General features: G+C 46.8%; 1 protein-coding gene across 1 annotated transcript in view; it reads left to right on the top strand.

Moving 5' to 3' along the window:
- Nucleotides 1–2,033: 2,033 nt before the first annotated feature.
- The window catches only part of LOC142257505 (prolactin-releasing peptide receptor-like), a 31,968-nt gene continuing 8,553 nt past the window's right edge, over nt 2,034–25,448 (top strand). Inside the window, exon 1 of the mRNA XM_075329646.1 lies at nt 2,034–2,305. The gene's annotated coding sequence lies outside the window, so the exon portion shown is untranslated. The remainder of the gene's footprint in view (nt 2,306–25,448) is intronic.

Below are 25,448 nucleotides of genomic sequence, written 5' to 3'. Positions count from 1 at the left end.
CAAGAGTCTGCACCTTCATGGAAAAAATAGGTGCTTAATTGTATTTCATCAAGAGCATAGATCTGTTCTCCACTTCTGGAGTATGGGTATCTCAAATATGAGTCCAGGTGGGAGAGGGGAGGTACAGTGACTACTTAATGTTACCCTAAGACTGAGACAATTAAAAAATACTGCTCCTTCATGGGGAAAATGTGTACTAAAATGTGCTTCATCAAGTGCAGATATTGGTAATTCAGATCTGGAGTATGGCTCTCTCAACTATGAGTACTGGGTGAAGGGGAGGGGGCTGCAGTGACTTTTTTAGTGTGAGTGACTGAAACTGTTATATACAAAGGGACTGCACCTCCATGGAGAAAATAGGTGCTAAATTGTGCTTCATCAAGTGCATAGATACGTGCTCTATATGTGGAGTATGGAACACCCAATTTGAAGTATGAGAGGTGCAGACTCTTCAGAGTGTGTGCACTATGAGTGCTTTTGATATAAAAAGGGACTGCACCTCCATGGAGAAAATAGGTGCTAAAGTGTGCTTCTTCAAGTGCATAGATGCATGCTCCGTATCTGGACTATGGATCACCCAATTTGGAGTATGAAAGGTGCACATTCTTCGGAGTGCATGCAATACGAGTGCTTTTGATATACAAAGTGACTGCGCATCCATGGATAAAATATGTGCTAAATTGTGCTTTATCAAGTGCATAGATCTGTGCTCTATATGTGGAGTATGGAACACTCAATTTGGAGTATGAGAGGTGCAGACTCTTCAGAGTGTGTGCACTATGAGCGCTTTTGATATACAAAGAGACTGCGCCTCCATGGAGAAAATGGGTGCTAAATTGTGCTTAATAAAGTGCATAGATCCATGCTCCATATCTGAACTATGGGTCACCCAATTTAAGAGATTGTGCCTCCATTGAGAAAATAGGTGCTAAAGTGTGCTTCTTCAAGTGCATAGATGCATGCTCCATATCTGGACTATGGATCACCCAATTTGGAGTATGAAAGGCGCACACTCTTTGGAGTGTATGCACTACGAATCCTTTTGATATACAAAGAGACTGCACCTCCATAGAGAAAATAGGTGCTAAAGTGTGCTTCTTCAAGTGCATAGATGCATGCTCCATATCTGGAGTATGGATTACCCAATTTGGAGTATGAAAGGTGCAGACTCTTCATAGTGTGTGCACTGTTACTTTTGATATACAAAGAGATTGCGCCCCCACGGATAAAATAGGTGGTAAATTGTGCTTTATCAACTGCATAGATCCGTGCTTCAAATCTGGAGTATGGATCACCCGATATGATGTATGGGAGGTGCAGACTCTTCGTAGTGTGTGCACTGTTACTTTTGATATACAAAGAGACTGCGCCTCCACGGTTAAAATAGGTGGTAAATTGTGCTTTATCAACTGCATAGATCCGTGCTTCAAATCTGGAGTATGGATCACCCGATTTGGAGTATGGGAGGTGCAGACTCCTCATAGTGTGTGTACTATCACTTTTGATATATAAAGAGACATGGACAAAATAGGTGCTAAAGTGTGCTTCACCAAGTGCATAGATCCATACTCCTAACTGAAGTACGGGTCTCCCTACTAGGGGTGTGGGTGTGGGGAGCAGAGTCTTCATAGTGTGTACAATTGTGACTGCTAAAGAGATTGTGCTCACACTATGAAGTCTCCACTTACATAGTTGGGCGCTCATTACTTCAGATATTCAGATACTTTGTAAAACACACTTTAGCACCTACTTTCTTTATGAAGGTGGCAAAATAGGTATCATCTCTATTGCAAAACATATTCAAATTACATTTCTAATTTACAAATTAGGAAAAAGAAAGTTTCCTCTTTATTACAATGTTTGTGCAAGAAGAAGAAGAAGAAGAAGAAGAAGAAGAAGAAGAAGAAGAAGAAGAAGAAGAAGAATGCATCCAGCCCCTGGAGATGGACAGCTTCTGCTCCCAGTGTGTGCAGGGGCTGTGCACAGGGTCTTCTGGTACCTTGCTTTCTGCTACATACATCACTGGCACAGGGCTGGGCTACTCCTGATCACACTATATGCAGCCAGGAGCTGACAGACAAGGCTCACACTAAATGATTGTTCTGTAAGAGGAGAACCTGTGGCTTTTCTTTCTATCCAGCGACAGCTCCTTGTAGGAGGCAAAGCTCCAGCATTAGTGACTGCTCAGCGGAGACCTTCCTCAGTCCCCAAGTGTGCACTTACAGATTTACCACCTGTGTATGCCGGATTCTGGCGACTGGGAGCAACACAAAGGGCTATAAAGCACATCGCATCCTCCCCCTGTGTAAGTATGGAGCAACAGGTCTGTGCCTGCTGGGTCCGCTCTACATGGATATTGTTGGGAGAAACTCAGGATTTTGTGTTTTTATTTTTCTTAGATTTACTCTTTTATATATTTCTATTTATATATTTAATATTGTTTCTTATTATAGCACTATATATATATAGGAATGCTACATGCTGCATATCTATCTACTAGAAATGCTGCATATCTATCTACTATTTATCTATCGCTATCGATCGATCAATTTATTTACCATTATCTATCTTTATCTATCCATCTATTATTCTATTTCACTAATCAATTAATTTGTATTCTATCTTTTTATAGCCTATATCGGTCTTTTCTATCTGTTTGAGTTGGGTCAATAAAGTATCCACACTTTTTTTGGACCATCTAATTGGAGTTCTACTCTACTTTTTATATGTTATATCTATCTTACCTGTTCATCTGTCTAATAATTTATCTATCATCCATCAATTTATCTCTTATCAATCCCTCTTACCTATTCATACATTTTTATAGTCCATATTTGTTTATCACTTTGATATCTCTGTTATAGCTCAACCTTCTATCTATCTATCATTATTCTATCTATCCCTCTATCTATCTATCCCTCTATCTATCTATCTATCTATCCCTCTATCTATCTATCCCTCTATCTATCTATCTATCTATCTATCTATCTATCTATCTATCTATCTATCTATCTATCTATCTATCCCTCTATCTATCCCTCTATCTATCTATCCCTCTATCTATCCCTCTATCTATCTATCCCTCTATCTATCCCTCTATCTATCTATCTATCTATCTATCTATCCCTCTATCTATCCCTCTATCTATCTATCTATCTATCTATCTATCTATCTATCTATCCCTCTATCTATCTATCCCTCTATCTATCCCTCTATCTATCTATCTATCTATCCCTCTATCTATCTATCTATCTATCTATCTATCCCTCTATCTATCTATCTATCTATCTATCCCTCTATCTATCTATCTATCCCTCTATCTATCCCTCTATTTATCTATCATTATTCTATCTATACCTCTAACTATCTATCTATACCTCTATTGACCTGTCTATTTATCTATCTATCTATCTATCTATCTATCTATCTATCTATCTATCTATCCCTCTATCTATCTATCCCTCTATCTATCTATCTATCTATCTATCTATCTATCTATCTATCTATCTATCTATCTATCTATCCCTCTATCTATCCCTCTATCTATCTATCCCTCTATCTATCTATCCCTCTATCTATCTATCTATCTATCTATCTATCTATCCCTCTATCTATCTATCTATCCCTCTATCTATCTATCCCTCTATCTATCCCTCTATCTATCTATCCCTCTATCTATCCCTCTATCTATCTATCCCTCTATCTATCCCTCTATCTATCTATCTATCTATCTATCTATCCCTCTATCTATCCCTCTATCTATCTATCTATCTATCTATCTATCTATCTATCTATCTATCCCTCTATCTATCTATCCCTCTATCTATCCCTCTATCTATCTATCTATCTATCCCTCTATCTATCTATCTATCTATCTATCTATCTATCTATCCCTCTATCTATCTATCCCTCTATCTATCTATCTATCCCTCTATCTATCCCTCTATTTATCTATCATTATTCTATCTATACCTCTAACTATCTATCTATACCTCTATTGACCTGTCTATTTATCTATCTATCTATCTATCTATCTATCCCTCTATCTATCTATCCCTCTATCTATCTATCTATCTATCTATCTATCTATCTATCTATCTATCTATCTATCTATCTATCTATCTATCTATCTATCCCTCTATCTATCTATCCCTCTATCTATCTATCTATCTATCTATCTATCCCTCTATCTATCTATCCCTCTATCTATCTATCTATCTATCTATCCCTCTATCTATCTATCTATCTATCTATCTATCTATCTATCCCTCTATCTATCCCTCTATCTATCCCTCTATCTATCTATCTATCTATCTATCTATCCCTCTATCTATCTATCTATCTATCCTTCTATCTATCTATCCATTATCTATCTATCTATCTATCTATCTATCTATCTATCTATCTATCTATCTATCTCTCTATTTATCTATCCCTCTATCTATCTATCCCTCTATCTATCTATCTATCTATCTATCTATCTATCCCTCTATCTATCTATCTATCTATCTATCCCTCTATCTATCTATCTATCTATCCATTATCTATCTATCTATCTATCTATCCATTATCTATCTATCTATCTATCTATCTATCTATCCCTCTATCCCTCTATCCCTCTATCTATCTATCTATCTATCCCTCTATCTATCTATCTGTCTACCTATCCTTCTATCTATCTATCTATCTATCCATTATCTATCTATCTATCTATCTATCTATCCCTCTATCTATCTATCTATATATGTGTATAATCAATATTCCATATGTGTATCCCATATAGTTTATATACCCATATTTGCATCTATCATCTCCATGTCTTGCCCTCGTCTGTCCAGACCTTTCATTCATTCCCAGTAATTCCGGGGTCTTCTCGGTGTGTACATTACATGGGGCTGATCATATTGCGGATGTATGGCCACTCACCGTGTCTCCATCAGGCAGCGTGTGACAGATACAATGCACAGGGAGGGTTTCTATTGCCTTTATCCACAGCTTTAGTTGTAGCCTTCGGCTAAAGAGCTACACGACTTACAATAGATCTAACCGGATTAGGATCAGCCGCGCCAACATCGGCCCATCAGGAATCCAGGGTGAGAGCAATCCGATATGGAGAGGGCCTTGGGTGATCTCTTCTCAGAATTGTTGATGCTCTCATTGATAATTGCCGTAATAAATTATAGACATCGCCAGTAATTACCTCCTGGATTGATAATAATGATGGAGATTGGAGTCCTTATGTAAATGTATGTTAGCCTGGCTCGTTAATTGCAGGGTCACATCGACGATTAATTGACCTTTCCTTGTGAGAAAATGAATGATTGTGACCTTTAACAGGTAATCCAAACATAATGGGGCTTCATTCCTTAAGAGCCCTCATCGACATGCTATATATTCAATCCAGAGATCGCAGAGGCGTGAATATTGTATCAGTCACTTAAGAAGTCACTGGATGTGGTGTAAGCCCGTACAACGCTCATTATTTATACACCTTGACCCTTACTCTACGTACTGGGAAAATAATAGAGGCAAGACCCAATTCCCCGAAGAGGTGGAATATACTGCAAATGGTAGCCTCTACCATCCATGGTCTACGTACGCCACACCACCAGTAAACATCCGCTCCATATGTATATATTTGCACATAAAACATATATATATACAATACTGTACTACTTAATAAAATAACCCTGCAGACCTTACATCTGTATACTACATTCCATACTTGCGAAAATATGATGAAAACAAACTCACTTGGGGTCCAATGGACCCATGTGACTAAAGGTTAAAAAAAACCCACTAATTGCCTGGAAAATCTATACCTTGGAGTGAATTGTACAATTTTTGGTCTCTGTAATGCAAATACAACCATTTTAATGTCCAAATTACTTCAACATATCTGGGTAGGATAAAGTTGATGATTGTTACGCTCACCAGGGAGCGGCGAGCGTCCGGAGGTGGACCCAATGGACCGTGCACCGGACTCCCCTGAGAAGGCGACCAACAGCGAACCCCTGTACAGGGATTGTGCGGCGCCTCCCCAGAAGGCCTAAATGCACGGCAGCCAGGAACCGGTGGTAGAAGTCTCTGTACGATCAGGCGTAGCTCGGGTACGAAGTCTGCAGCAGGCACGGTGTGGTACCGAAGATGTTCACTGCGGGCATGACCGGTGACGTCCACTGCGGGTATGGCTGGTGACGTCCACTGCGGGTATGGCTGGTGACGTCCACTGTGGGTATGGCCGGTGACGTCCACTGCGGGTATGGCCGGTGACGTCCACTGCGGGTATGGCTGGTGACGTCCACTGCGGTTATGGCTGGTGACGTCCACTGCGGGTATGGCCGGTGACGTCCACTGTGGGTATGGCCGGTGACGTCCACTGCGGGTATGGCTGGTGACGTCCTCTGCAGGTATGGCTGGTGACGTCCACTGCGGGTATGGCCGGAAGGTACAGATGGCACTACGGTAAGATAGAGTATTAGTAACGGGCAGATAACAAACAGGTAACAGAAGTATAAAGGGGCCTGACCACTAGCAGAGCTCAAGTAGAAGCGTTGCTCGGGCGCCTGCTGCCGGGGGAGGTGAACCTAAATACCTATTAGGTAACAGGTGACCTCTGAGGTCACTTCCAGAAAACGGGGCATACCATTTTAAGAAAGGGGGCGTGGCCTCGCGCGCAGCCTAGAGTCACTTACTGCAATTCTGTGTGAGAAGGGAGACAGGAAGAGGCTGCAGCAAGCCTGGGAGTAGGAGCAGCGTCTGCAGAGCCATAGGACCGGTAAGAGGAAGGCCTTCGCTGCCTGGGACTGGGACCAGGAGTGCACGTGGGAGCCATGCTGGGACTGGGCAGATGTGAGGGAGAGCTCCCCCCCCCGGGGTCTGGTGGGACCAGGCGTTACAATGATAACCAACAGTGTATTTACCACACACTGCAGTATCAGACGTTTTAGGCTATTTAAATCGTATTAATGCTCAAAAATTATCCCTTTTGGAGGGGTAGGAGAATGCCTTGTTTATAAAGACAAGGCGCAAACAAATTAAGCCATGTGTAGTGTCCAACAATTATCCCTGATGTATGAACTTAGTTAAACGAATAAGCAATAGCTTTTTCATAAGCCATCCAAAAATTATCCCTTTAGTTAGGGAGACAAAACAGGTGTACTGTTTGGTTTGGAATGTGAAGAAGTAATGGTTATTCAAATAAAAGTGTTTTATTGAATTTCAATAAAAATTGTTTTTATACTATATAATTTGAGGTAGCATTCTGGGTCCATATTGATATACTACCTTTTGCAATAGGTTTCTAAGTGGTAAAAAAAGTGTTTTTTTCCCCATTTTGGGGGTTCTGCTATTGGTTTACTAATGACAGTATGATTATACAATTACAAAGTCTTTTTTTTATCAAGCCATCTAAAAATTATCCCTTTAATTAGGGAGACAAAATAGGTGTACTGTTTGGTTTGGAATGTGAAGAAGTAATGGTTTCTCAAAAGTGTTTTTCCCCCTTTTTGGGGGTTCTGCTATTGTTTTACTAATGACAGTATGATTATGCAATTACAATGGCTTTTTATCAAGCCATCCAAAAATTATCCCTTTAATTAGGGAGACAAAACAGGTGTACTGTTTGGTTTGGAATGTGAAGAAGTAATGGTTTCTCAAATAAAAGTGTTTTCACCCCTTTTTGGGGGTTCTGCTATTGTTTTTCTAATGACAGTATGATTAGGCAATTACAATGGCTTTTTTTTATCAAGCCATCCAAAAATGATCCCTTTAATTAGGGAGACAAAACAGGTGTACTGTTTGGTTTGGAATGTGAAGAAGTAATGGTTATTCAAATAAAAGTGTTTTATTGAATTTCAATAAAAATTGTTTTTATACTATATAATTTGAGGTAGCATTCTGGGTCCATATTGATATACTACCTTTTGCAATAGGTTTCTAAGTGGTAAAAAAAGTGTTTTTTTCCCCATTTTGGGGGTTCTGCTATTGGTTTACTAATGACAGTATGATTAGGCAATTACAATGGCTTTTTTTTTATCAAGCCATCCAAAAATGATCCCTTTAATTAGGGAGACAAAACAGGTGTACTGTTTGGTTTGAAATGTGAAGAAGTAATAGTTTCTCAAATAAAAGTGTTATTTCTCTCTTTTTGGGGGTTCTGCTATTGGTTTACTAATGACAGTATGATTATGCAATTACAATGGCATTTTATCAAGCCATCCAAAAATTATCCCTTTAATTAGGGAGACAAACAGGTTTACTGTTTGGTTTGGAATGTGAAGAAGTAATGGTTTCTCAAATAAAAGTGTTTTTTCCCCCTTTTGGGGGGTTCTGCTATTGGTTTACTAATGACAGTATGATTATGCAATTACAATGGCATTTTATCAAGCCATCCAGAAATTATCCATTTAATTAGGGAGACAAAACAGATGTACTGTTTGGATTAGAAAGTGAAGAAGTAATGGTTTCTCAAATATAATTATTTCTTTTCCTCTTTATGGGAGTTTGCCACTAGTTTACTAATGACAGTATGGTTATGCAATTACAAAGACTTTTTTTATCAAGGAATCCAAAAATGATCCTCCCTTTATTAAAGACAAAACAGGAGTACTGTTTTGAATGTGAAACAAGTTGTTTCTCAACAAAGAATGAATATTTTTCCATTTTTATGGGGTCTTCACCTGGTTTCCTAATCACAAAATGAAATAATTATGCCATTACAAATGATTTTTATGAAGTCTTCCCTTTTTTCTAGAGAGAAAACAGGAGTATTGTTTTGAATGTGAAGACGTTATGGCTTGTTTTCACCAATTTTCTTTACAAAAATTACACTTACTATAAAACTGATGTGCAGTGGGCAGCCAGAAGATGGCTCAAACCTGGCACAGATGGCTTTTTGGTACAATATATAATGGCGGCTAGATATCCTTCATTGAGACTGATCACAAAAAGCCAATATAATCCAGCTGGTCAGGCATGAATTGTGAACTTGGACATATGGAAGTAGAATTTCCATGTAATTGGGTGATTGATAGCATGTTTCTTGGGCACACAAAAGGAGAACTGACAATGCAGTGGAGGTAAAGTATGAAGTGAATGCAAAGCAGTAGGTGAGAATGGTAATGAGGCAGGTGACAATGACAAGTTGCTACTTGGGGATCCAGACTGGTTACCAAAAAGAAGATCACGTGGAGATGAAGGGGGACAGCTTGAGCCTTGCTCATCTTAGTGGGCAGTTAGTTTTATCAGAAGGAGATTATCACTCCAGGACTAGGTGCACAGCACTCCAGCTAATCTGTGTAATCCCATCCTAACCACTGATTGGCAGCTTTCTGACAATTTACACAGAAAGCTTCCAATCAGGGATGTGGGCAGGGTAATACAAAGCCCCACATTCTATTATTTTATGAAAACTGCACCAAGCAGTCCAGATAAGTAACACATTGTTGGAATTATGGAATGGTGCTCTGTACTCGTGTGGCGCCCTGGACAAGCCAGGACGTCACAGGTACTGCAACAACACACCCCACACCCCGGCCAGGCACATCTAGGTCAAACAAAAATCCTTGTTGCCTCCCTCCAGGGGCTGATGTCCACACCCGGCGGTGGAGCCAGGCGGTTGGCCCCACCCACCGAGGGGTTCACAGTCCTGGAGGCGGGAAAAGGAAGGCAGTTCAGTTCAGTTGGAGAAGTGAAGTGGTAGTAGAGGAGACTGACCGTGTCCGGGTACGTGGCCCGGGCACATACAGCAAGGTTGGCAGACGGTGGTGACCGTCTGCAGGAGGGGCTGATTGACGTGAACCGTAAGGACCGGGGACGGGCGGTGGCCCGCCGGTACCGGATCGGGGAGCGAAGAGAAGCCAGCACCATTCGACAGGGCCTACGGACCCCGACCAGGCTAGGAGTCGCTGTAAAACCGGTCAAAACCGTTAGCGAAGGGAACCTTCGGGGTTTCCCAGCAGTCAAGACCCGATTGAAGGCAACAGCTCAAACCGTGAAGGGAAATACAGTCACCGCCAAGGCTACAGTTCCCAGGGCCAGAGCCTGCGGGCAAAAGGGGCTCCCTCAGCATCCATCCAAGCTGGGGAGCGGGTTACCGGTGGGAAGCCACCAGAACCGAGAATATAACACAGGTGCAGGGAAAGGCAGTCACCACCAAACGGGAGAAGAACAACCATAGCCGTCTGTGGGACCCGTCCATCCAGCCATTTGTTTTACCGGAGACTTTGCATTCATCATTGGCTGAGTGAGTACCACTGTGCCGTGCGGCACCGCGCTGCCCCCGCGACCCTGCACCTCACCAGGCCCCGTAACCCGCCTGCCATCCCTCCCTCACCGGGCCCCGGGACAACCAATCCCCCTACCCACGGAGGGGAAGAACAACATCTAAGCTGCTCCCTGTCATCGCTCCCGGGATCCCTGTCCAGAGCAGTGGTGGTGTCACAACCTCACCACAACCGCGGGTGGCGTCACGGACAATAAATCCCCCAAACCATTCCCCTTTTCACTCACGGGCGAGGAGCGCCGCTCGAGTCCCCGGATCCGGCCCACCGCTCGAGCCACCGAGCAGCAGCAGCGCCGGACCCGAGCGTGGTGAGTGCAGCGTACTTTCCTCCGCCCGCGACACTCGTAACTAGTGATGAGCGGGCACTACCATGCCCAGGTGCTGGGTACTCGTAACTAGTGATGAGCAGGCACTACCATGCTCGGGTGCTCAGTACTCGTAACTAGTGATGAGCGGGCACTACCATGCTCGGGTGCTCAGTACTCGTAACTAGTGACGAGCGGGCACTACGATGTTCAGGTGCTGGGTTACTCGTTCGTAACTAGTGAGGAGTGAGCACTACCATGCTCGGATACCCCGTACGCGTAACTAGAGATGAGGAAGCACTACCATGCTTGAATACTCTGTATGCGTAACTAGTGATGAGCGGGCACTATCATGCACAGTATTCGTAACTATTGATGAGCAGGCACTACCATGCTCGGGTGCTTGGTACTCATAACTAGTGATGAGTGAGCACTACTGTGACGCCCTGGACCCCCAGGGGTCACAGTACACTAAGAACACACACACCCTCCCCTGGGTAGGTGACACCAGTCAACCAAAAATCCTTGTTGCCACCCTCCAGGCTTGATGTCCACACCAGGTGGGGCGGAGCCAGGCGGTTGACCCCACCCACCGAGGAGTTCACAGGCCTGGAGGCGGGAAAAAGACAGCGGATTGTGTTAGACAGTGAAAGTGAGAGGAGTAAAGACTGTCAGTGTCTGGGTTGGAGCCCAGGCACGATCAGCAAGGTCGGCAGACGGTGGTGGCCGTCTGCAGGAGGTGGTGTAGGTCAGCGGAACCGTAGGACCGGGATCGGGCGGTGGCCCGCCGGTACTGAACCGGGAGCAGATTGAAGCCAAGCACCAAGGCAGGGTACTCAGACCCCGACTAGGCTAGGAGCCGCCGAAAAGGTCAAATTCTCTGATTGCGGTCTGGACCTCAGGGGTTCATTCCCACCTAAGTCCCATCAGAAGGCAACATCCCAATCCGTCTGGATAAGTGCCACTGCCAAGGGCCAGATATCCAAGGGCCAGCACCTGCAGGCAAAACGGGCTCTCCGGACACATACACGCCGGGGAGCGGACTACCCGTGGGAAGCCATAGGAGTCAAACACACTTACACAGGTGCAGGAAAACGACAGCCGCCATCAACCCGTCCGGGGAGAGAGAACACCGCAGTCGGCTGTGGGCCCCGTCCATCCAGCCGTTTGGTTTACCAGAGACTCTGTCCTTCTGTGTCTGAGTGAGTACAATAGTGCCATCCGGCACCGCGCTGCACCGCAACGTTGCCCCCGCGCCCACGCTGCCTCCCCGCCTCGGCACCTGCACCTATACCTCCTCCCTACTCTCCAACCGGGGCCCCGGGACCAGCAGCCCCTACCCACGGAGGGGTCAACACCATAGCTGCTCTCCGCCATCGCTCCCGGGATCCCCCGTCACCAGCAGCGGTGGTGCCCACCATCACCACAACCCGTGGGTGGCGTCACGACCGACATCCCCAAACACCCCACCACAAACCTCTCCCCTTTTCACTCGTGGGCGAGGAGGCGCTGCTGGAGCCCCGGGTCCGGCCCCGTGCTCGAGCCACCGAGGAGCAGAAGCACCGGACCCAAGCGCCAGCGATTCCGGACGAGCGGCGTTCCCATCCCCTCCGCCCGCGACACTACCATGCTCGGGTGCTCTGTACTCATAACTAGTGATGAGCGAGCACTACCATGCTCAGGTGCTCAGTACTGGTAACTAGTGAGGAGTGGGCACTACCATGCTCGGGTGCTCAGTACTGGTAACTAGTGATGAGCCGGCACTACCATGCTCGGGTGCTCAGTACTGGTAACTAGTGATGAGCGAGCACTACCATGCTCAGGTGCTCGGTACTCGAAACTAGTGATGAGCGGGCACTACCATGCTGGGGTGCTCAGTACTCGAAACTAGTGATGATGGAGCACTACCATGCTCGGGTGCTCGGTACTTGTTACTAGTGATGAGCGGGCACTACCATGCTCGGGTGCTCTGTACTTGTAACTAACGATGACTGGGCACTACCATGGACGGGTGCTCAGTACTCGTAACTAGTGATGAGCGAGCACTACCATGCTCAGGTACTCAGTACTCGTAACTAGTGATGGATGAGCATTAACATGCTCGGTTGCTCAGTACTCGTAACTAGTGATGAGCGGGCACTACCTGTTACGAATCAGCGCCGCCATACCCGCAAGCAGCCTGCTACGGTTCCTGTTGCGCCCAGGCGCCGGCTGCCATTTTTGGCCATGCCTCGGGTCGTCCAGCTGGCTGCTTCCTCTTCCACATCTAAGTGTGGAGTGGCGGCTAGTGCGCATGTGCGTGCCGATTTACCCCAGCCAGAGCCTAAGTCCAGTATTTCACCTTGTGAGCATGCTCAGCCTGACTGTGCCATTTCTGAGGCCAAGTCCTCGGTTCAGGCTATTGAGCATGCTCCTACACTTAGTGCGAAAAGCCTCTTTGCACAGGTACTTGGACATCGTGCTGTGTCTAAGTCCTGTGTTGTGCCTACTGAGCATGCTCAGGCAGATAGTCTGATTTCTGAGACTGTTGTTCAGGTCACTGAGCATGCTCAGGCACATAGTGCATCAGAAGCTAGGTCCGGTAAGGACCTCTGTGGGCATGTCCGTGAGGTGGCAGGCCCTGATAGGGCTGAGGGTATCAGGTGTCCTGATGATGTGGCCACTCCGGACTGGCTTGCGGAGGCCCGCCCCTATGACCTGGCACCTCACCATTGGTCGTCAGACGATGACTGGTGAGGTGTTTGGGGCGTGGCAGCCATGAGGTCATCAGTGACGTGACGGTTCCGGATAGGCCGCTGGTGATGTTGCTGATGACATGGCACTCCGCTATTGGACCCTGTGGGTGTCATTTTGGTCCACCCTGGGTTTGGGGGTGGACCCAGGTTATAAAAGGGGCTGGAGACAACATGGAGGGGTACAGTCTTCTCATATTCTTGTTCTGAGCACGGCTTCATGTATAGAGCCCATTGCGGCCTTTGTTTGGAAGCGGTAGGTAGGGTTAGGCGAACGGTGCCTGTCACGCCAAGATTCGTGGCTCAGCACATCAGGGTCAAGCGCCGTGCTTCCCTCCTGCCGTTCCAGTCTTGCTGCAGCAGCCCAGTGGCGTTAACTGGGCTGCGGCTGCTGCGCCACCTGTCCTTTTGTGCCCCCTACACACACAGACAGCATACCCCAGGACCCCTGTGGTGTTAATAGGGAGTTCCTGGGTTGGGTGTGCGGACCCTGTTCTCCTCTTAGACTTCCCAGTCAACGCTATTGGTGTGACTACCTAGCCTGACGTGTCCTTCACACACGTGGCCAGTCGAGCGGTGACCAGAAACGGTAATCGGAGGACCGCTCGGCCTGAAGTATCCTACACACGTGGCCGACAGGGTGCTTTCGTGGCAGTCTTCCGGTCAACGCTACCTGGTCACTACCCGGCCTGACGTGTTCCCTGCACACGTGGTCGGTGTAGCGCCAGGTACACCAAAACACTAACTGGGTTGTCATCCGATCTGACGTGTCCCTACACACGTGACCGGTTCCCAGGTTTCCTGGGTTATCTCAGAGCCACCCAGCTCTATATTCTCTGCCTAACCTTCGGGTTGCCTGCAGCTCCTTTGTCAACTGGAGCACGGTGGGTCCCGACTGGCGATTGGGATATTTACCACCTTGTCCTGATCTGCCAGTCCCCCCGTAACACTACCATGCTCGGGTACTTGTAACTAGTGATGAGCGAGCACTACCATGCTCAGTACTCGTAACTAATGATGAGCAGTCTCTACCATGCTCAAGGGTTCGGTACTCATAGCTAGTGATGAGCGAGTTTCACCTAATGAGCATGGTCAGCCTGATAGTGCCATTTCTGAGGCCAAGTACTCAGTTCAGGCTACTGAGCATGCTCTCACACATAAGGGTGCTTTACACGCTGCAACATCGCTAGTGATTGCTAGCGATATTGCGAGCGATAGCACGAGCCCCTGTCCGTGCGACATTTGGTGATCGCTACCGTAGCGAACATTATCGCTACGGCAGCGTCACATGCACATAACTTTTCAGCGACGTTGCTATGACCGCCGAACAATCCCTCCTTCAAGCGGGAGGTGCGTTCGGCGTCATAGCGACATCACTGCGGCATCACTAAGCGGCCGCCCAACAGCAGAGGAGGGGCGGAGATGAGCTGCCGGAACATCCTGCCCACCTTCTTCCTTCCTCATTGCGAGCGGCCGCAGGTAAGATGTTCCTCGTTCCTGCGGTGTCACACATAGCGATTTGTGCTGCCTCAGGAACGACAAACAAGCTCGCTACTGACCAGACAACGATTTTTGGTAAGTGAATGACGTTTCTCAGACCAACGATTTTTGTCTCTTTTGCGTTCGTTTAAGGTCGCTCATAGGTGTCACACGCTGCGATGTCGCTAACGACGCCGGATGTGCGTCACAAACACCGTGACCCCGACGATATATCGTTAGTGATGTCGCAGCGTGTAAATGGCTCTTTAGTGTGAAAAGCCTTCTTTGCTCAGGATCTTGGACTTCGCTTGTGTCCAAGTCCTGTGTTGTGCCTATACAGCATGCTCAGGCTGATAGTCTCATTTCTGAGACTAAAGGTGGCTTTACACGCTATGACATTGCTTTAGCAATGTCGTTGGGGTCATGGTAATTGTGACGCACATCCGGCCGCTTTAGCAATGTCGTTGCGTGTGACACCTATGAGTGTACCGCCCCGCGCTCGGCCGCAGCCGAGCTGCTCGTGTCCGGGCTCATTCGGTGGGTAGCTCGAGTGCCTCCGGCAGCCGGGGGTCACATCGCTCTGAAGGGAAGCTGGTGCTACGTGAAGGAGGGTGATCTTCGGTGGGGATGTTCTTGGCCGTTCACGGTTCACGGCCGGGGCCGTGGTGTTTAGGGATGTAAGTTCGTAATGCCACGGGTTGTGGTGAATGTGGATACCACCGCTGCCGTTAACTAGAATCCCGGGGACGGTGTTGTGCAGCCTGGTGTTGACCCCTCCATGGGCAAGGGGGTGATGGTCCCGGGGCCCGATGGTTGTGAGGTGCGGGCGTGTTGGTGCGGCGCGGTGCGCGGCCCGAGGGCACTGTTGTACTCACTATTACAGATACACCGGAGTCTCTGATAAACCAAAAGGATGATGGTCGGTGCCTGCAGCCGGCTGCGCTTGGTCCCCCACCTGGTTCGGTGGTTCCCGCCTTTCTCCTGCACCTCGCTTTGTAGAATTTGACTGTCTATGCTTCAGCAACGGTAGTCCCCTCCCCGGCTTTATGTGTGTCGGGGAACCCGTTTGCCCGCAGGCACTGGCCCTGGGATCTCTCTGCCTGTGCGGTGGCTTTCTATCCCCCTCGGTGGGCTGTTGCCGTCTTTCGGGTCTTGGGACAGGAAAGAACCTAAGGTCCAGACCTCAATCAGTAAATTCGACATGGTCTAGTGGCTTCTGGACCTCGTTCTGGGTCTGAGTACCCTTCCTGGTGCTCCAGTTGGTTCCCCGGTTCGGTACCGGCGGGCCACTACCCTGTCCCGGTCCCTTACGGTTCCACCAGCTGTCTTCCCGGCTCCTGCAGGCGGCAACCACCGTCTGCCTCCTGGTCACAGGGTATCTGGGCTACGACTCAGACCCCTGACAGACGTTTACTCTTTACTACTACACTCTTTCATCTCCAAAACTGATTTGTTTGTGTTTTTCCCACCTCAGGCTATCCGAACTCCTCGGTGGGTGTGGCCAACTGCCTGACTCCGCCCCCTGGTGTGATCGTCAAGACTTGAGAGGGGAGACTCAGGGTTTTTTCAGGTTGGCTGCTGTTACCTTTTTAGGGGAAGAGTGCTTGTGCAAGGGCCTACCATGCTCGGGTGCTCAGTACTCGTAACTAGTGATGAGCGGGCACTACCATGCTCAGGTGTTCTGTTCTCGTAACTAGTGATGAGCGAGCACTACCATGCTCAGGTGCTCGGTAATCGTAACTAGTGATGAGCGGGCACTACCATGCTCTGGTGCTCAGTACTGGTAACTAGTGATGAGCGGGCACTACCATGCTCAGGTGCTCAGTACTGGTAACTAGTGATGAGCGGGCACTACCATGCTCGGGTGCTCAGTACTCGTAACTAGTGATGAGCGGGCACTACCATGCTCGGGTGCTCGGTGCTCATAATGGGAAGTTGGATGCTTGAATGGGCATGACTCGAGTAAAAAAGTAAGATGCAAGTTAATGGGAAACTGAACCATTTTTAGGAATAGTTTTCCGGAGTGTTCGGAAGAGTTTTCTATTGTACTCAATAATGGAGTTGAGTCCATCTGGCTTGCTCATTTTGAGTACCGAGCACCCGAGCATCTAAGTGCTCGCTCAACACTACTGGTGACACAGTAAAAACACTGGTTCCTGTGATAAAACAGTCAGTGAAATGTGATGCTACAGAAAGCAGGAGCTGTGAGCATCCGCTGTCATCTGTATTCTTGCTGTCATAAGCGATTTATCCTTTCTCCTCTAACTACTGGTATGTAGGGGTAGATTAAGGGTAACCAGGACCCCTAGTTTAGAGTGCATGGGCTTTTTAGTTCCGATGTATTATATGACATGCCACATGATATATTTTCAGGGGTGATGTGACAGGCCACATGATGAATACACAGGTGCTCTGGTGGACATCTGTAGATTTAAGTTGACAGAAACAGTGCATTCTGGCACAAATTATACAGCACTAAACATAACCGTAGAGGATAACATGTAATAAGGGATGACACTATACAGTGGGGGGAAAAAAGTATTTATTCAGCCCCCAATTGTGCAAGTTCTAACACTTATAGAGATGAGACTTGCCTGTAATTGACATCATAGGTGACCACAACTACGAGAGACAAAATGAGAAAACAAATCCAGAAAATCACAGCGTATGATTTGTGAAGATGTGTTTTTGCAAATTATGGTGGAAAATAACTTTTTAGTCAATAACAAAAGTTAATCTCAATATTTTGTTCTATATCCTTTGTTGGCAATGACAGAGGTGAAACATTTTCTGTCTTTACAAGGTTGGCACACACTGTTGGTGGTATGTTGGCCCATTCCTCCATGCACATCTCCTCTAGAGCAGTGATGTTTTGGGCCTGTCGCTGGGCAACACGTACTTTCAACTCCCTCCAAAGGTTTTCTATGGGGTTGAGATCTGGAGACTGGCTAGGCCACTCCAGGACCTTCATATGCTTTTTACGAAGCCACTCCTTCGTTGCTCTGGCGGTGTGTTTGGTATCATTATCAAGCTGAAAGACCCAGCCACGTTTCATCTTCAATGTCCTTGCTGATGGAAGGAGGCTTACAGTCAAAATCTCACAATATATAGCCCTGTTCATCAGTCGTCCTTGTCCCTTTGCAGAGAAATAGCCCCAAAGCATGATGTTGCCACCCCCATGCTTCACAGTAGGTATGGTGTTCTTTGGATGCAACTCAGCATTCTGACTTCTCCAAACACGACGAGTTGTGTTTCTACAAAACAGTTCCACTTTGGTTTCATCAAACCATACGACATTCTTCCAATACTCTCCTGGATAATCCAAATGCTCTCTAACAAACTTCAGATGGGCCCGGACATGTACTGGCTTAAGTAGGGGAACACGTTTGGCACTGCAGGATCTGAGTCCCTGGCGGCATAGTGTGTACTGATGGTAGCCTTTGTTACGGTGGTCCCAGCTCTATGCAAGTCCCCCCGTGTGGTTCTGGGATTTATGCTTACCGTTCTTATGATCATTTTGACCCCACAGGGTGAGAGCCCCAGATCGAGGGAGATTATCAGTGGTCTTGTATGTCTTCCATTTTCTTATTATTGCTCCTACAGTTGATTTCATCACACCAAGCTGCTTGCCTATTGCAGATTCAGTCTTATCAGCCTTGTACAGGACTACAATTTTGTTTCTGGTGTCCTTCGACAGCTCTTTGGTCTTCACCATAGTGGAGTTTGGAGTGTGACTGTTTGAGGTTGTGGACAGGTGTCTTTTATACTGATAACAAGTTCAAACAGGTGCCATCTTGCATGTTTTTAGGTGACTAAATACTTATTTTCCACCATAATTTGCAAAAAAAAGTCTTGCCAAATCAAACTCTGTTATTTTTGTAGATTTGTTTTCTCATTTTGTCTCTCATAGTTGTGGTCACCTTTGATATAAATTACAAGCCTCTCTCATCTTTCTAAGTGGGAGAACTCGCACAATTGTTGGCTTACTATACATTTTTTCCCCACTGACCATAACAAGAGGGAATGCTACGAATAAGGGAATTTTTTTTTCTCTTTCGTACAGCACTAAATAGAACAATACAGGATAAGGTAATAAGGGACAACGCTATACATAACAAGAGTGGATGCTAAGAATAAGGGACAAAATTTTCCCTTTCGTACAACACTAAATAGAACAATAAAGGATAAGGTAATAAGGGACAACGCTATACATAACAAGAGCGGATGCTAAGAATAAGGGACAAAATTTTCCCTTTCGTACAGCACTAAATAGAACAATACAGGATAAAGTAAAAAGGGACAATGCTATACATAACAAGAGCGGATGCTAAGAATAAGGGACAAAATTTTCCCATTCGTACAGCACTAAATAGAACAATAAAGTATAAGATGTAATAAGGGATGACACTATACATAACAAGAGGGGATGCTAAGAATAAGGCAATTTTTTTCCCTTTTGTATAGCACTGAACATAACAAGACAAGACCATATCTAGTAAGGAACAGCGTTTTACATAATAAGAGCTATTTTTGTTTGCAATAGAATTATGCTCATCATCTTTCTGAAATTAAAGTTACATTCATACTGAAAGATAATTGGAAATGAGTGATATGTACTTTCAGTGTAAACATGCAAAGTGCTCGTTCTTTGCAGTGCATAGTCCTCTGTAAACGAGGAACAATGGCATCCTACAGTTGTGTGAAAAAGTGTTTGCCCCTTCCTGATTTCTTATTCTTTTGCATGTTTGTCATTTTTAAATGTTTCAGATCACCAACAAGTTTAAACATTAGACAAAGATAACACAAGTAACACAAAATGTAGTTTATAAATAAAGGTCTTTATAATAAAGAGAAAAAGAAAACCATACCTACAGGGCCCTGTGTGAAAAAGTGATTGCCCCCTAAACCTAACAACTGGTTGGGCCACTCTTAGCAGCTACAACTGCAATCAAGCGTTTGCAATAACTGGCAACTGTAAGGTTCGGGGTCCGTACCGAACAGGTGGTGTTCGTGCACACTATCTCGAACACGAGCTTTCCTGGGAAGCTCGTGTTACAGTTCGGGTCCAGGGGCTGTAAAAAAGCACATTATTAAAAAACATTACGATCATACTAAAGGCCCTGTCACACAGAGAGATAAATCTGCGGCAGATCTGTGGTTGCAGTGAAATTGTGGACAATCAGTGCCAGGTTTGTGGCTGTGTACAAATGGAACAATATGTCCATGATTTCACTGCACCCACAGATCTGCCAAAGATTTATCTCTGTGTGTAAAGTGGCCTTTACAGGTACCGCAACGCGTACTGCAAACTCTGTCTCCCTGCTGCTTCTGCGTCCGTCCGATCATTGCTGTGCCGCCGGATAACCAGCACTGAGTTACAGGACCTTCCGTGACCTTTACCCATGTGACCAGTCACGTGTGAATGTTGTATTATCGCAATGTCTACAGACTGACTTCATGCCAGGTCCTGCAGTGTCAATGTCTTGGTGCTCGCCGGTACACAGTGCTCGCCCGAGCATCTCAGTACTCGATATACCCGGCGAGATGCTCGGACACATTCTTGGCTCCCACTCCCTGCATGTTGGCGCTGTTTACAGAGTCTGCCCACATGCAGGGATTGGCTGCCACAAACTAGTGCCACAGCCGTGATGCCAGTGGCGCATCGGATCACGGCACACAATCTCCTTACAGCAGCGGGTCATCTGCGTTTATTTCCATGAATGTGTCGCGGGCGGGGAGGAGGGTGTCAGCACTGCGCTCACCCCTCTGCTCGGGTCCGGCTGCTGCTGCTCAGTGGTGGCTCGAGCGGTGGGCCGGATCCCGGGGGTTCTCGAGCGGCGCTCCTCGCCCGTGAGTGAAAGGGGATCGGGTTTTGGGATATAGTCTATTGTCCGTGACGCCACCCACGGTTGTGGTGATTTATTTGCACCACCGCTGCTCGGTGTGGGGATCCCGGGAGTAATGGTGTGAAGCAGTAAGTTGTTGTGTTGCCCCTCCGTGGGTAGGGGTTGGTGATCCCGGGGCCCAGTGATGAGGTGGGAGATGCAGGGCTTGGTGGGCGCAGGGACGCGGGGGCAGCGCTGTGCCTTGCGGCACTGTGGTACTCACTCAGCCTGAGACGATGACACAGTTCTCGGTAAAACACACGGCTGGAAAGACGGTTCCCACGGACGGCTGCACTTGCTTTCCCCAGTAGGTGACGGTGATGTCCCTTTGTCCTGCACCTATGTTGTTGATGGTTTCGATGGGTTCCCACCGGTAACCCGCTCCCCGGCTTCAAGCTGGACCGGAGGAGCTCTACTCTTTGCCCATAGGCGCTGGCCCTCAGAAACTGGTGCCCTGGGGGTGGCGGTGTCTCTGTTTTAATGGTTGGGCTGTTGCCTTTAACCGGGACTTGGTTGTTGGGAGACAGCCGTCCCCTTCACTGACGGATTTGGCAAATTATGGCGACTCCTAGCCTTGCCGGGGTCCGAGAGGCCCCTGCCCTGGTGCTGACTGTCCTTTGTACACTGCTCCAGACCGCCGGGCCACCACCCGTCCGCGGTCCTTCCAGGAACTTCCGAACAGTCACCCCTCCGGACAATCACCGCCGTCTGCTGACCTTGCTGTCTCAGTCCGGGGCACACACCCGGACCAGCTTCAGGCTTTCTTACTGTCACTTTTACTCCTTTACTCCAGTCTTCTCCTTTGCTCCTCTACCACTTCACTTCCTTCTACTTTCCACTTGACTACTTGTTTACTCCTCCACCTCCTAAACTGATCTCAACTCATCTTGCTTCCTCTCCCCTTCTGTCCAAACATTAAACTGCCTGGTTCTTCCCCCCTCCAGGGCTGTGAACTCCTCGGTGGGCGGAGCCAACCGCCTGGCTCACCCCCTGGTGTGAACATCAGCCCCTGGAGGAAGGCAACAAGGATTTTGGTAGCCTTGGTGTTCCTAACTGGGGTGTAGGGTGTGGTGGTGTGATGACCTGTGACCCCTGGCTTGCCCAGGGCGTCACAAATGCAACTGAGTTGCTCCTGTCCTGAGAGGGTGATGCAATGCGAGACGCAAGTGCAATCATCCCCTCACTGTCAGCCTGCTTCTCGCTCTGTACAAAGTAATGTAGCAGACCTGACATGGCTCTCTGTGGTTCTCACTTTGTATAGACACTGTCTGTGCACAGTGATGTAGCAGACATGACATGGCTCTCTGTGCTTCTCACTATGTATAGACTGTGTCTGTGCACAGTGATGAAGCAGAGTTGACATTGCTGTCCCAGTGGATTACGTCGGACTAAGGATTTTTTATAATAGAGATGGAGTCTCTAAATGTTTTTTTTTGTTTTATTTCTAATAAAAAAATTGTTTCTGTGTTGTGTTTTTTTTTATTGTTTCCAAGAAATTAATGGTGGCCATGTCTAATTTGGCTTGACACCATGAATTTCGGGCTTAGTACCATCTGAGAATACAAAGCTGGTATTAACCCTTTTATTACCCAGTGAGCCACCCAGCACCAGGGCCTCTGGACGAGTTGGGTAACGTGCCTGGAAATGGCGCTAAGAAACAATGCGCCCCTTCCAGGGGGTGGCAACGGCTGCCGAGAATCCCAGCCCCCAGCTACCTGGCTTTACCTGACTGGCGATCGAATTACGGCAGGAGCCCATGCATTATATTTTTAGTTATTGTTTTAAATACAAAAAAAATTAATGGGCTTCCCTGTATTTTGATCACCAGCCAATGTAAATCAGGCAGCGGGGGATAGGGGTAGTAGCCCCTAGCCGTCTGCTTTATCTGCGCTGAGAATCAAAAATACTGTGGAGCGCTACGTCATTTTTTTTTAATGATTTATTTATTTTTACATTACTGTGGTGTCTGGCAATCACAGACCCGACACAGAGAATACGTGGGCTCTTGCTGCATTTTCTATTGCTAGCTAAGGGTAATCCAAGCAGCTACTGGCTGCTAACCCCCACTGCTTGTTGTTACCTTCACTGGCAATGGAAAATTTTTCCAAAAAACTATAAAAAAAATGACGTCTTTTCCATATTTTTGTATGCTAGCCAGGTACAACAGACAGGTACGGGCTGCCCCCAACCCCCGGCTGCCTATTTGTACCCGGCTGGAAACCAAAAATATAGGGAAGCCCCTTTTTTAATTATTTCACGTATCTCATGAAATAATTAAAAAAAGAAAACAGACGTGGGCTTTGCCCAATTTTTGTGTCCAGCCAAGTACAACTAGGAGCTGGGGATTGGAATCTGCAGCGCAGGTTGGCTCAAGCTTTCTGCCCCCCCCCTGCTGCGAATTGCAGTCCGCAGCCGCCCCAGAAAATTGTACTTTCATAGAAGCGCCATCTTCTGGTGCGGTATCCAACTCTTTCAGCGGCCCTGGTGCCGGGTGGCAAGCTGGGTAATAAGGGGTTAATACCAGCTTTGTTTTACCAGCTGGAATTAAGCCCTAGATTTTTAATGCCAGGCCAAGTTTGACATGGCCATTAAGAATTTTTCAAAAAAGGGTTAAAAAAAGACACCACGCAGAGAAAAAATACTTTATTAGAAATAAATACACAGACACACTTAGGGACTGCATCTTTATAACTCCCTCTCACCCCTTCACGATCCTGGTCTTCTTCAACCCATGCAGCTCTGCTATATCAGAATGCATGGGGGGGAGGAAGAACACTTCTGCTCCCCGCGCTGTCTAATCACTCAATGAGTGATCAGAGGCTGCGGGTTGGTAAGCAGTGATGTCAGCACTGTCACCATTGCCATAGTAACCTAACAAGCAGGTTAATATAGCAACTGTGATCTCCGATCACCTGATTCCCGGCACTGCTATTCACCGGCTGTAGCATTAGTGTGAGGCAGCCAATCCCTGCATGTGGGCTGACTCTGTAAAGAGCACCAACATGTAGGGAGGGGGAGCCGAGCATGTGCCCGAGCATCTCGCCGGTATTCGTCACTCGCCAAGTATACCGCGTACCGGCGAGCACCAAGACACTGACACTGCAGGACCTTGCATGATGTCATAGTCATGTAACCAGTCTGTAGCCAATGAGATAATATAACCTTCACACATGACTAGTCACATGGCTATGAAATAACGGAAGGTCCTATCATCAGTGGTGGTTAACAGGAGGACACAGTGATGATCGACTTGGCAGCAGAAGTGGCAGGAGACAGAGTCTGTAGGACGCGTCGCGGGTCCTATAAGTATAGTGACAATGTTTATTTTTAACAATATTCTTTATTTTACAGCCCCCCGCCCCTTCACATAACTGTAAGGTCCATGTTCAGTGTTCGGATTCAAGTTCACGTTATCTCAGAACTTGAACTTTACAAAACGTTCGGGCGAGTCTCCCAAACACAAACATCGGGGAGTTCACCCATCACTAGCAATGAGCCTTTTACAACGTTCTGGAGTATTTTTGGCCCACTCATCTTTGCAGAAGTGTTGTATGTCAGCTGCATTGGAGGGTTTCTGAGCATGGATCTCCTTTTAAAGGTCTTGCATCTCAATCTGATTAAGGTCAGGACTTTGACTAGACCACTCCAAAGACTTAATTTTGTTTTTCCTAAGCCATTCAGCGGTGGACTTGCTAGTGTGTGTTAGATCATTGTCCTGCTGCATAACCTCAGCTTGAGCTCAAGAACAGGTGGCCGGACTTTCTCCTTCAGGATTTGTGGTAGACAGCAGAATTCATGGTTCCATTTACCATAGCAAGTCATCCAGGTACTGAAGCAGCAAAAGAGCCCCAGACTATCACACTACCACCACCATAATTTACTGTGGGCATGATGTTCCTTTTCTGAAATGCTTGGTTACTTCTACTCAAGACATAATGGGACATATAGCTTCCAAAAAGTTCAACTTATGTCTTGTCAGTCCACAGAGTATTCTCCCAAAAGTCTTGGGGATCATCAAGATGTTTTCTGGCTAAACTGAGATGAACCTTTATGCTCTTTTTGCTCAGCAATGGTTTTCATCTTGGAACTCTGCCATGCAGGCCATTTTTACCCAGTCTCTTTCTTATGGTGGAGTCATGAACGTTGACCTTAACTAAGGGAAGTGAGGCCTGCAGCTCTTGGATGTTGTTGTGGGGTCTTTTGTGACCTCTTCGAGTCGTTGCTGCACTCTTGGGGTAATTTTGGCCACTCCTGGGAAAGTTCACCCCTGTTCCATGTTTTCACCACTTGTGGATAATGACTCTCACTGTGTTTCGCTGGAGTCCCAAAGGTTTTAAAAAGGCTTCATAACCTTTTTCAGACTGGTAGATTTCAATGAACTAATTTCTCAGTTGTTCCTGAATTTCTTTGGATCATGGCATGGTGCCTATCAATTGAGGATCTTTTGGTCTACTTTACTTGTCAGGCAGGTCCTATTTAAGTGATTTCTGAGCAGTGATGAGACCTGGGTGTGGGTACAGAAAATTAATTAACTTTAAAGAAAAAAAAGAATAACGTATCTCTCCTGCTTCCTTTCCCTTATTGCCAAGTGCATATGTGGTGCCCTGGACAAGCCAGGTCGTCACAGGTACTGCAACAACACACCCCACACCCCGGTTAGGCACACCAGTCACACACACAAATCCTTGTTGCCTCCCTCCATGGGCTGATGTCCACACCAGGTGTGGTGGAGCCAGGCGGTTGGCTCCACCCACCGAGGAGT

The sequence above is a fragment of the Anomaloglossus baeobatrachus genome, chromosome 12 (genome assembly GCF_048569485.1).
Source record: "Anomaloglossus baeobatrachus isolate aAnoBae1 chromosome 12, aAnoBae1.hap1, whole genome shotgun sequence".
In the NCBI taxonomy this organism is placed as follows: Eukaryota; Metazoa; Chordata; class Amphibia; order Anura; family Aromobatidae; genus Anomaloglossus; species Anomaloglossus baeobatrachus.
This window is presented reverse-complemented; position numbering and strand designations above follow the sequence as displayed.